Here is a 12,329-nt window from a genome sequence, read left to right on the forward strand (position 1 = left end):
ATCACAAAAGAGGAGGAATCAAAGAAGATAGTAGACTCCCAGCCGAGATGGAGGAAAGGGTGGTTGACAAAGTACCCAACCTACCTAATCTATTTGGTGGAGACACCCAAGGAAGTGAGAAGATGCAACATTCTGTCCAGTGCCATGAGTCAGGAGTTGGCAAGAGCATGGCAAAATCACAGCAAAGAAGCCAAATTAGCTTAATTACCCCAGGATGCTAGGACCGAAGGTGGGAGAGAGAATAAGTAAGGCCTACATGGTGAAAACCCTAGCGGGCACCATTAAGCTCTTTATTGGCTCTCTTGATCTTTTGTGTTAAATGCTCAAAAAGATTTGCAAAACATTATTGGCTTGCATTGAAGTGTTCGCACCGGATAAAGATACCAGCTCAACATTGTTGTCAACAGCCGACACAGTGACAGATATGATGTATGATCTAGCCTTACAGCCATCTCCAAAAGTATTACACCTCTTTTATCAGCAAATTATGTTTATGCCGAGCTTCCACATGAAGGCCTTTGAGGAGGCATTCTACACTGGTTTCTTTACTCATGAAAGTAAGATATTCGGCCCTACACTGACCATTGGAAACCTGAGATACGAGTCACATCTTCAGATGCTGAAATCGACGAGACTCCACTAAAGACAAAGCAAGGATGTCATGTCAGGGACGACATGAACGCGAAGGGGGGGAGTGTTGAGCGGAGGGCCACACCTATACATTTTTTCTCACACTCATGTTTTTGTAAACACTTATTGTAATAAATGTCTTTCCGATATTTCATTTTTTTCATGGAGCCGATTCATTGTAATTAGCAGGACTCAATTGAGTTCCCAGCTTGTATTCCCCAAGTAGTTTCACCTGCGTATGTAATTAGATTAGAGATTTTTTCACACCTCCAAGGCTGAGGTATAAGAGCCAATTTTTGTAAACCAAAAGACAATTTTGAATCATTAATCGAGGTGAGTTTTTGAGCGCCGTGACTGCATCTAAGAGAGTGAGTGAGAGAGAGAGAGAGAGTATATCCTCTTGCTACACAAGCTATGGAGCCGCCATTGGAGAAGCGACACCGCCATTCTGTTAGCAATGGTGAGAGCTACGCAGCGATACCAAGCATGCACACATTCGGCTTCTACGCGAGGTGAGCTCCCACGAGCTTCTATGTGAGTTTTCTCCCTACCTCTGTGTCGGAATTGAGCGTGCCATATATCTATAGAACCACAGCGAGTAGAGCTAAACATTAGTACCAATGGAGTCGAGATTCGATCACCTGTATTTTTTGGCCTGTCTTACCGCACAGAGTGGTTATAGGTTGAGATTGTATTGTAGATTCATAGGGTATTGTCCTTACCTAGTGTAGAGACCCCCCTTTGAGTTTGAGGCTGATTCCATGACTCTAGATCATGTTTCGGATAGCATTTGTTCGTAGTACAGATTTCAGTCACTTGTGTATTTGAGAACTTAGATTTGATTTCCTTGGTAGTGATTGTCATTAGAAGGTTGAGTAGGTGATTTGACACCCACCTATTTGTTTCCATGTGCCTGCGGGTCAATCTCCTTTCTCGTCTGACATTCTTGTTTGTCGGTTGAGTTCTCGCTATCATAGCCACAGCTAGCGGCGTAACCGCTACAACATCATGTCTGCCACAACTCTCTTCCTCACATCTCTCACAGCCAGAGGTCCCGTGCCTTCTCGGCTCACCTTTAGAACACAAATCCCCGACATTCTTGGTGAACCCGACACGAAACGAGCCAAGGTGAGAAGTATTTGTGGAGAAAGACGTCGACACCGCAAGAGGCATGCATGCAACAAATGATGCACCAGTTTGTTGCATATATGCAACAACAACAGGCTGCTCAACAACAATATAATCTGCAAGAGTGGATTCGTGAAGCTCGAGACACAGTTACAGAGAAATTACAACGATTTGAAGGTTGGGATATTAGCAAATTTTGCAATATCTACGAACAGGCAATAGAAGGTAATGGAATCAATGATCAGAATGTAGTGGAAGGATTTCATTTAATTGCGGTGCCAGAACTTAGGGGGCGAATAAAAGAGATTCAGGTGGTTCAAGGCCCGAACTGGTAGGAATTCAAGAAGGCGCTGTAGGAGGAATATTTTCTTGAGGATTCACAAAGGGTAGCCAGACAAAGCTTTATGAAGTGGGTGCAGAAGAAAAACAAAATTTTATGTGCATGAGAATTATTATTATGGGAGTTTGAAAAGAAATTTGAGCAATTGTCCTCGACAGAGCAATGTTCAATGAAGGATCAGAATGTTGAACTATTCATTAAGGCTGCTGATCCATGACTTCAGAAGAGTCTAGTGCAGTTGCTGGAGGATTCAACAGGTGAATTGGGATTAGCATCTAATTGGAAGATAATCACTGAAGCGGTAAATATGATTGTGAAACGACATATGAGAGTTGATAAGATGATCGTGGCTAATGCCATGGATGTTGTGGAAGAGGAACCTAAGGAGAAAACAACCTCGACAATACCCAGAGTGGAGGAGCCAGTTTTTGACAATTTGGTGAAAGGTATTCAAGAGTTAAATTTGAATTTCAAATTTGTAAAATTTGAAGGCTTAGCAGCAAAGGGGTCTACTTGTGAGCCTAGACAACAACCTCCATGCAAAGGCTGGGATCGATGGATGTGGTGAAATAGTGAAGACAACAGGTATGTTAAGAAATGTGTTGAGTTTGATGAAGCTTACAAAAGGAACGTGGTTTTCTGGAAGGACAAGAAGATTCACCTAAGGGAAACAGGTGAGATGTTGCTCCTGAACTTTGGTAGAGGCGACATGAAAAAGCTAGTTGAAGACACATAAAGCATAATGTTGCTCTTGTGAAAGCAGCTACATATGGGCTTCAGGTTTGCAAAAAGGGTGATGATGATGGTGCAGGTAGTACAAAGGGTCAATTGTGGCCTTATGCTTTGAAGACAGCAGAAACATAAAAGGTAACTTATGGGAAGCTACGATAGGTAGGGAATTCAATTCGAGAAACCACAGGGTGGACTGATCCAGTGGATTCCCTCTCAGTGTACATATTCATTGCTAAGTCTCAAGCTAATGAGGCTATGTTGGAGGCAAAGAGGAAAAGAGATGAAGAAGTTCCAGGGACATCAAAAAGGACAACAAGATTCAACAACAAAAAAGAAGAAGGTCCTACTCCTAAGCTTACTCCTGAAGTGGTTATGGAGGAGGTGCCCAAGGATAAAAAGCAAGGTAAGCCTAGGGGACCCCGTATAAGCTTAAATCTGACATTGAATTAGCTATAGATATAAAGAAAGTTCTTGAAGAGCACATTTTAAATAGCAAAGTGGAGCTAACATTGGGTGATATTCTGAGAATTTCCAAACACGAGTTTCATGAGGAGATTATTGATATTATCAATAGGAAGTGGCAGATACCAAGTGAGCAGGAGCCAGAATCAATTAAGATCCATATGGTTCGGCACATTGAAGCAATTTTGGATGATTATGAAGAATATTTGGCAGATCTTGAAGAAGAAGAGTCGAGGTTTGTGGTGGTGTCAAACCCAATTGTACCCATTAGGGCCAAAAACGACTCAAAAAGGGTTGTTTGTTAATCTAAGGATTAAGGAATAGTCCAATAGTTATTTGACACATATACAAAAGTATGGCACTCTTGTCTCCTCTATTGTGGGTTTTGGTGGTCCTATTTTGACGGAGAACCGCTAAATGTCTTGATCACAAGGCTGAAACTGCTATATTTAGGTGCTTTCAGCGAGAGAGCTCATTAAATTTGTGGCTCAAATAAATGAAGTCTCGTCTTTTATTCTATTTTATATTTCACAAAAGCGTTGTCAAAAGATACGAAATCTATGTTAGAAGGCTCTCAAAACAAGAGCATTATTGACAAATCACCTACTTTTTTCAAACGTATACCTTTCTCGCTCTCTAGTTTGTGAGAGGTTTTAAGTCTTTCCGTCTATACTTTCTTTCTTCTTTAATCTCTGAGTTTCCATGGCATCTTTTGCACGTCGCCCTTCACATAACATAACTTCTTGTGACTTTCATAACGCTAGAGAGGATGGTCTTTGGAAGTCCATATCTTTTCGTGTGAATGACTGCGTAACAATGCTTCCTTCATGCAAAGGTGTACAAAGAGTGAAGAGAACTAAACACGATAAAGTAAAAAATCATTGGAAAGGTCGTGTTCTTTCTTTCAAAGTGACCGACAATGGATGGCTAGCTAAGGTTCAACATGTGTACATGGCCAAGGATATGGTGTTAGACTGGGAAGAACATCCCACACTGCATTTTTACTGTAAGTACAAAAAAAAACTATTTGATACAGTGAATTTTTTTCATTATCCCATTGTTTTTCTCATTTTTTGATTCCATTCCAGATATATTTCCTTCAACAGTTGTGGAATGGCAGCCTGTGGAGAGTCTGAGTGGGACGTTCAAAGCAATGCATAAAGGGATTGCAGATGCTATGTATGCTGACAAGCCACCTTCCTTTTACAAAACAATGGATTTGTTTGTCTATTTTGCAGAATACAAAGTTCCATCACGAAAGGTGCATATGGAGAACTACATCAGTTACCCATTCCCACCATAAGTTCACTTGATTGGGAAGCTCCTGATGCATGTACTATATCAAGCTTCAAATCCAAGATCAAAGAAGACATCCTTAAAGCTATGTCTCCGGGCAGGATATCAAGAAGGATTAAAGTTCAATGGTTCTTGCCTATACATGTCTTTGTGGCATGTTTCAAAACAATGGATTTGCAGAGGACAAAGACGATGTGGCTTAATAGAAGACTTTCTATGACTGAACTTGATAATGTTCTTGGAGACAGATGGAGCACCAAAGAAACTTTCCATATTGGTGATAATATTAGTTGTAGAGTAAGCCCAAATTCTATGTCTATCTCATATCAACTATGTTGTCAATCATTCGTTCTGGGCTATGACTATAGGAGATGGAGAAGCAAATTAGGTAGCTGGGTTTCTCTCGACTCTGAGGAAAATTGTCCAGAGTTTTAACTAAAGGTCACAGTACATCCACACACCGAGTATAGAAGCCTGATAGTAACAACAAATTGGAGACTAATGATGTTAGAGAATCTCTTGAGTTTCTTGATGAAACATCTCCCGAGTATAGATTCAAAGTGGATGAAATTGTGGTGAGCACAAGGATGGAGAATTCAACCTCTTGCATCATATGCCTTCCCCCAAAAAGAGTTGTATTTGAGCCACTTGCAAGGACTTGAAAAAACAAGTTCAATATTGTAATCATTTTGCAAATATATTTATCTTTCCTCTACTTATGTTGTTTTAAACTTACATGACATCATGATACACATTTAAGAATCAACAGTTGGTATTAAGTATTTGAAGTACAAAATTATGAATCACCAAAGGGTATATATATATGTTCATATGGACAAAATGAACAAAAGTGTACATAGCTTTTTTGGACTATTCAATCATGAAATTCCACTTTTCTTTTTGCCTGAGAGGATTCAGCATCCTTAGAGAACCTTTTCCTTTTGTGTTCAGAAGGGGGTGAAAGTTCAGGAATGGGTGGTGGTGGTGACTTGGCAGGGGTTGGTGCTTTGGACCCCTTAGGGCTTGGCACAGGTGACTTGGCAGGGGTTGGTGCTTTGGGCTCCTTAGGACTGGCTGGCTTGGTGATTTGGCAGCTTTCTTTGACAACATGAATGGTATCTTGAAAGGTGAGCTAGGTGCCTCCCCCTTATTGTTCTTAAGTGTACCACGCTTTTGAACCTTGAATTTCAATGGTGAGTGGAATGGATGGCCCTTTGTATCTGCTCTTTTTTTTGCAGGCTTCTTAGTGGGACTCTTTCCCTTGGTAGTCTTCTTAGTGGGACTCTTCCCCTTGGCAGGGATCTTCTTCTTCTTGGGACTCTTCCCCTTGGCAGGACTCTTCTTGTGATCCCTTTTCTTTGTATGGATCTTTGCAGGACTTTTCTTCTTTTGATCCATTTTCATTGCATCCAAACCTTTGGTGGCTCTACCTTTCTTTGGTGGCAAAGGAGAATCTGGATCATTTGGATTTATTGATCTTTCCAAAACCATAGAAATAGCCTTCTCTCTCATCCACGTGACCCAAGACTCTGGATAGTCATGCAACTGGAAAAAAGATAAAAAGGAACTAAAGGACATGGCATACATACATAAAACATCAAAATAAATACATGAACCACACTTACAGTGAGTGTAGTCATCCAACACCTTGATTCAAGATATCTCCATGCATTTGCAAGCACCCTCCATCCACAAGATGTTGAGTCTGTCTGTAAAGGCACTTTTTAATTGTAGTACTTGAAAGCTTCTATATTGTAATCCTTGTTTGTGGTACTCAGGTGACCAACAATAAGTTTGGCAGCACTTCAAGAAGACATTGAATCAAAAAGCTACTAATAGAAATAATGGGCCATCATCAAGCATAGATTATGCTTCATACTTACAGTTTACTTTTCCCATGGATACTTGACAATGAATTCATAAATATAATATCTTTCTCCAAAAGATTGAAGATAATAAGACTCCAATGTCCTCTACAAAATAAAAAACAAATTAGCTAAGAATACCACAAAATGTTAAAAATAACATGTAAGGAGTTAAGAATTACCCTTCAACATAGGGGTATAATATGTAATTGTAGGTCAGCATGTTAAAATCATTAAAAAAACTTGAAAGGGTTCCTTGCTTGTTGAAAAGGCACTGTGTCACTAGAGGGTCAAGTATGGAAATTTGCATAGCTAGAGCCTCTGGAATATCCCTGATAAGACACCTCGAAAAGGAAACACAAGCCCCAATGAGCCCCTTGTGCCTGTCTGCCATGCACATGCACTAATAATTAGCAAAGCAACACACCTGAGAGAGATATAGAGCACAGTGTCACCAAGCTCAATGTTGGGATTTACAAGCATACTTGTGTCTTGAGGGAATATGTCCAAATATGCCTCAGTATCTCCAAACAAGGAGACATCCACCACCATTTGGCCTGTGACTTTTTCATAAAGAAGAGAGTTGGATGCTCTTAAAATTTCAGCTTGCTCTTTAAGGATAGCATCCTCGGATATCATGTCTTGCTCCCTCTCAAATTCCTTTCCTGCTTTAATATCCTGGGACTTTCTTGTCTCGTACTAATGTGTAACATCCTTAATGACAACCCCAGAATCTTTCTGCTGCGCCCTGGAAGGAGGGATGTTTAAAATTTGGAATGCTCTAAGATCCTCACTAGGAATGAGCTCACGAGCCTTATCAAACTTGTGCCTTAGCCTTGACACAAGCACAAAATCTTTGCTCATAAGTGTGACCCTGTGAGGAAATGCAGCTACAATGTAGCTATCATTCATAAAGTCTATGAGAAAATCCTCAGCAGCTTCCTGAAGGCACATCACAGCTTGAGACTGCCACCTTATCGAGACAAAAGTTTTGATATTCATCATGCTTACAAGTCTATGAGATATCTCCTTGACAACTCTCATGAAAGAGAGCTTTGGAATCAGTAGACAAGTAGACTTTTGTGCTTTTCTTATTTCTCTTAGGGACTTCACCTGATAATTCAATCTTTTTCTAGCATTGGGCCTCTGACGAGGTAGTGGAGGGGGTGATTTCTCTGCATCTTTCTCAGCATCAACTATTTCTGGATCAGTTGGGGCTTGGTAGACCTTCCTTGCAGTTTGCTTAGTCCTCGCCATTTGGGTAAAAAGGCACACCACGCGACAGACACGTAGGCCACAACCTTCAAGATGTTTCTATCGTGCCGTGTGTGAGGAGAAGGGTGACAACACGACGCGATAGAAGGGTGACCCAAGCTTTGGAATAGGTCCGTATCGCGTCGTATGTGATCACCAGAACATCCAAAAAGAATCTCACAAAACGCCCTGTACGACACGATAGAGGGCGCAACCACACCTTAGAACATCACCGTATCACGTCGTATGCGAGGTGAAATCTTTAAGCCGAGCAGATCCCCCGCACGACGCGATGAGAGCCTCACCTGACCATTGCAACATATGCCTATCACATCGTATGGGAAGCCATGAGTATTCCGAAAAAAAAGACTTTCACAATGCGATAGAGGGCACACAAACACCTGAGGACATGGTATAGAGCCTCGTATGCGAGTTGTGAAAATGTTTTAATTGCCGAGTAGCAACCCCCGTACGACGCGATGAGAGGTTCACCGAGACTCTGGAACTTGCGCCTATCGCGTCTTAAGGGATGCTTAGAGTATGGGAAGCGGTAGAAAGTAGAAGGTGCGGATGACTCGAAGTGTGGGTAGTTGAGGACGACACGACGCGAATGTCGAGTATGGGAGAAAGCACAAAATGAGCACGTGACAAGGCTTTATATACATAAGACTGTCCGTACGATGACTGTTGTGCGCAGGCCATGTGGCACGTGTGCATGGCTGACACGTGTCACCAACCGTCATATTTCAGATGTTATATAAAGCTTGGTCTCGAATTTTAAAAATGTTGCACGTTAACTTGTTGCATACGACACGAGATATTATCTATTTTTGTGTAATCCTTTCGTCTCGCACGATCTTATCTTTCCAAATTGCACATCGGTGGCCCCTATCTCTTCTTGTTTGCTTTGTCTCATACGACGCGCAGGGAAGAAGTTCCAAAGGCTGGGTCCATCGCCTATCGCGTTGTTTGGTGTTGTTTTTCGGTTTGGTGTGGCTTTGTCCCGCACGACGCGTAGGGAAGCAATTCCAAAGGCTAGGTCCAACGCCTATCGCGTCGTTTGGTGTTGTACGGTTTGGTGTGACTTTGTCCCGCACGACGCACAGGGAGGCACTTCCAAAGCCTAGGTCCAGCGCGTATCACGTGGTCCGGGGTTGTTCGTTTTGTTGTGGTATATTGGCACTAAAGTGTACATTAGCACTAGTACATTTGCAAACGTTGGGCGTATTTCCGTACCTTGTACCTAGCTTCACCTGTCGACCTTTCCTCTACCATGATTGAAGGCTGGGAGGAGATTTTGGAGGAGAGTCCAAGTGAGAAACTATTGGTGGCTGTGATGGATGGTGGTGACATGGAGGTGTACACCAAAGCACATGAAATATTCAGCCCTGTGTTTGATCTTGCAGCTTTGTTAGACCATTTGAAAGACTTCTTGGTAGAAGAATTCAAAGAGTTTGAAGAAGCAGTTGAAGGCAAGTGTTTGGTTTTAGATGGGAAGGCTTATTGTCATCTCACCGAATATACTACAAACTCAATTGAGAAGAGCAAAGTAACAAGGAGGTTTGGAAGATTTTCTAAGAAGACTTCCTTTGTTTGTCCACCTACCATTTCTTGTCAATCACATTTAAAACTTTGTAACCTTGTTCCAAAAGAAGTTGCTTTTCTTTTCTTTTTGTTCCTTAAAGTTGACATGCAAGGCAAAGCTGATGAAGTGAAAGATACAGATGAGGCAACAAATAAAAATGTTTCCACAGTTTTGCAGCTTGAGAAAAGTGCAATTCTAGAAGAGGAGGAAGTTGATGTTGCAGCTGAGGAGCAGGAGAGTGCAAATTTTGATGTTGCTCAATTTAGAGCTAGTACTATCATTGATGAGCCAACAGGTGAGGTAGAGGTATCTGAAGCTTCCCTTACTATTCCAAACCTTCCCTACTTCTTTATCAATGGAAAAGAGTATATTCCTCTCCATCATATCCAGTGTTTGCTTAATGTGAGGGAGGACTACTGTATTGCAACCATTTCTGAAGCTTCTGAGGTGGCCAAAGATTTTATTGACACAAAAGAAGATTCAAAAGAGGAGTTTTTAGCACTTGCTCTTCATACATCCAATAAATATTTTTTGCCTGCTCCTAATGCACTTGCTCTATGCATGAGAAGAGTGGAAGAGGAAAAACCTTCCCTCAAAGATGAGGATTTTGAGAAGAGGCTTGTTGAGCTTGGCATTCAATCTTTTGGCACAGACTTTAATCTGAAAAAATTGGAAAGGAAGTTGACATAAGAGAGATGACCGGATCATGCAATCTCCTTCAAGAAAAAGTCATTGCCGAAGATGAATTGCAAAAGGTGATCTCCCTACTGAAATCTTTCTTTTTTTTCAAGTTAGTTTTAATTACTCATTGTCTTGTTTTGCAGACTGAACTCCTTGACAAAGACAATTTTCTTGGGAGAGAATAGGGCTCGAGAGGGAAATCAATAGAGGGCTCTTCAAGAAGGGATGCTTCCTCTCTCATGCACTACATGCCTACATTGGATAGTGCCACCTTCTGTGCTTTCCACATGCAGTATTCTGAAGATCCTGAGTTTCCGATGTTTGCACTGAAGATATTGTCAAGGTTTTTAGGGTACACTCCCCTTCAAATCAATGCAAACAAGATTATGCTACTTGAGAGAGCAGCAACACTTTGAATGTTTGGATATGCTGCAGGATTTAATGCCTCAAGAGCAGGATACTTTCTTTGCTACTCTAGCTATGCAACAACAGCTGAGGAGACAAATGTCAACCTTCTTGGGGGCTATAAAAGAAGAAAGTTTTTGAGATATAGGGGTGACATGCCTGGAGATATAAAAAAAATCAAAAACTGATGTAAATTTGACAATTTTTTGCACCAAAATATCTTTTTTGAATTTGGATCTCTTTAGAAAGATTCAATACAAAGATTCAAAGTGAAGCATTAATCTCAGATCTATGGTTGAGCAGCATGGTTGTTTGATCTCATCCATTGTAATTGCCTCCTATAGAACCAATTGAATAATTCCTTTAGTGCATTGCTCCTTCTTTGTCCACCTCCCTTTCTCGTACATTTGAAAAAAGAAGTCCTCGCTTGATAGTGAGATTTTTCCATTCCCTGAGTATTCCATGTTGCAAGGGGTCCTTGTTTTGCAAAATATGGTCCATGCAGGTACAGAATATGCTAAAAAGAAAAAAAAAGTTAGTTCAACTCAATAGGATGCAAAGTAAAATACTATCCAGACTTTAGAAAGTAATTGAATACTCACCAAGTAATATGTGTTGTCTTTTGATCCCCAAGCATCTGTAATAGCAGTTATTAAAAGCTTTATTGTCTTTTTAAAGTCATCTGCATAAGTAGCAGAGCTAACTTGTTGTGTCAAAACTTTCAAAAAATTGTTGAGCTTCTTCCACACTTCCATGTGTTTGTTGGATACATCTGGTCTACTTTTGACATTGGTTGTTATAACACAAAGATCCTTCAAGCAGTTCCACATAGCATCAACTTGTTTGTTGTCATGGTTACTCAAAAATCTTCTGGCTTTTGCTCCACCCATTGAAACATCTTGCAAAACATCACCGGTTCCTTTAAAAAGAGTGGGATCTTTTTTTAGATGCACGTGACCACCATGAAAACCCATTTGAGAGAGCAAAGCCTCGCATTTTTCTATGCACTAGTCTGCAAGTTTAGTTGGCTTAATAGAATATGCATAGTCAAGATGGAGTCGAAGCAATTTGTCCAAGGTTCTAATCTCTGCATGCATTGTGCATATATGTACATTTTTTAAATCTATTGTTAGAATTGGATCCCAAATCATAGAAGACGATGGGTAGTCGATGACATTAACACTATTCCTAGATGGTGCTTTTCCAACCTCGTGTTCTGCAAGCCATCCTTTTGTTCCAGTGCTTGCCATGCAATATAGACATGGATACCTGGTATTGGCACATCCACATGCACCAAACATGCACTTTAATGCTTTTAGGTCGGCACTCAAGTGCCATTCTACAAAAAAGTCACCCATGCCATCTACACAAAGTTTTTCACCTGCATTTTGGTCCTGTATAACAGAAGGGATATCGGTCTGCAAAAACAACCATTTCAATGTATCGTGATTTTCTACTGGTATTTGAGCTTCTCCGATCCAGTAAAGTTCCATTTTTGATTGAGTTTTGTGGTATGGGGAATCAAGCTTACCCTGGCTATAGTCCAATGCTCTATTCACAAGGGATATGGATACTCTTTCCATTTTTTGACATTTTTGAATTTGAGCTTCATCCAATTTCAAAACCAATTTCCTTCACAATCTACTTCTTGCATATTATAGTATCTCACCATAGCAGATTGAACATTTTTTATACTCATCCAAGTGTTATTAAAAACATTATACTCAAAAGAAGATTTTTTTTTCTGTTTTTCATATGGCATCGTTCCTGCTATATGATAGTACTCTCCAAAATGTTCGGGTATTTCTTCGTTTAATAGAGTCCTAACTTTCCCAACATTATGAGGCCTAGGCAACCCCAAAATCTTTAATCTTGTAATACTTTAAAACCTGAAACTAGGTTTTAGAGATGGCCCTGTAACCCCTTCTACTCACCCCCACTGTGTCACAAA

This window comes from Adiantum capillus-veneris, chromosome 23, assembly GCF_014529385.1.
Source record: "Adiantum capillus-veneris isolate H3 chromosome 23, ASM1452938v2, whole genome shotgun sequence".
Taxonomy (NCBI): Eukaryota; Viridiplantae; Streptophyta; class Polypodiopsida; order Polypodiales; family Pteridaceae; genus Adiantum; species Adiantum capillus-veneris.